This window comes from Octopus bimaculoides, chromosome 11 (assembly GCF_001194135.2).
Source record: "Octopus bimaculoides isolate UCB-OBI-ISO-001 chromosome 11, ASM119413v2, whole genome shotgun sequence".
Classification (NCBI taxonomy): Eukaryota; Metazoa; Mollusca; class Cephalopoda; order Octopoda; family Octopodidae; genus Octopus; species Octopus bimaculoides.
In genome coordinates, this window is record NC_068991.1 from 28,069,866 (window position 1) to 28,071,287 (window position 1,422).

At 33.1% G+C, this 1,422-nt stretch overlaps 2 protein-coding genes across 2 annotated transcripts in view; both read left to right on the plus strand.

The window, feature by feature from the left end:
• LOC106883929 (uncharacterized) overlaps nt 1-1,422 on the plus strand; it is a 136,339-nt gene that overhangs the window by 40,526 nt on the left and 94,391 nt on the right. The gene's annotated exons all lie outside the window — the stretch shown is intronic.
• Nucleotides 1-1,422, plus strand: part of LOC128249062 (cysteine-rich venom protein Mr30-like) — a 45,543-nt gene that overhangs the window by 6,850 nt on the left and 37,271 nt on the right. The gene's annotated exons all lie outside the window — the stretch shown is intronic.

The following is a 1,422-nucleotide window of genomic DNA, read 5'->3' on the forward strand; positions in this document are numbered from 1 at the left end:
CAATGTTAACAGGTCATAGGATTGTTCAACCATTGTTAGGACAATAAATGTATTTGTATAAAGATAAACTAGGAGTTGGTATATAGAAGTAAGTTACAAAAGGTAACTACAGGTAAATAGAAATAGGTTTCCAGAGATTAATAGGCAAGTAGGCAAACATTTAGATGTATGATTGTCGTCAATGTATTTGTGAAAAAGGCATATTTATAATATATGCTTTTTACAACTATGGCCATCTTACTAGTGTTGGTGCTATGAAAAAGTACTCAGTGCACTCTGTAAAGTGGTTGGCATTTGAAACCATGCCAAAGCAGACATTAGTGCAAGATGCAGTCTACTGACCTGCTGGATCCTGTGAAATTGTTCAACCCATGCCAGCATAGAAGATGCACTTTAAAGGATGATTATACATATTTAAATGTAAAAAGAAGCAGGGAAAAAGTTGCAAGTTGCAAACACTATATCTGCTGTAGCTGTATAGCTGTTCTAACCTTTACACTTTGGTGCAGTGGTTAGCACAACATTTGACTGCCTAACATAACAGACTTAAAGAGAGTAGCTACAAAAACAAATTAGAGACTTGTCAGTGAGGATCTCAGTCCACACAGTATTTAAAGTATACTATTATATGTTATATAATATAGAAGATGATATATATTATTTCAGAGTCATAGCCGTGTGGTAAGAAGCTTACTTCCCAACTTCATGGTTCTGGGTTCAGTTCCACTGCATGGCACCTTGGGCAAGTGTCTTTTACTACAGCTTCAGGTTGACCAAAGCCTAACAGAAAGAATCCTATTATATATTTGTGTGTGTTTGTCCTTGTGTCTATGTTTGTCCCCCACCACCAGTTGACAATTGATGTTAATATGTTTACATTTCCATAATTTGGCAGTTTGGCAAAAGGGACCAATAAAAAAAGTACTAGGCTTTAAAAAAGTAAATAAGTACTGGTCTTGATTCATTTGACTAAAAGATTTTCAAGGTGTTGCCCCACCATTGCCCTAGTCAAATGACTGAAACAAGTAAGAGATAAAAGATAAAAGAATAGTATAGAAAATGAAAAGTATAATTCATTAACAAATTACTTTTATGACAGGAACCAAAATGTCCTGACGACATTTCTGATATTTTGATACATATAGGAATATTTGAAATATAAAAATTGAAATTCATGTAAAAGTATATGAAAGAATTCCAGTTGTTTGTGGCTGTTTCTAAAGTTATATGCCAAAGATATTGCCTGTATAATTAACAAAGTAGATAAGCAAAGAAATAAATCTGCCATTAGCAGAGTCTATAAGGAGAGGGACTTATTCATAGTTATTTGAATGTCTACTAATGTTTATATAAAGCAAAAAAGCAACAAAAATATTGCAAAACTTTTGGCTCAACAAACGATGTATCTATATGTATATATAT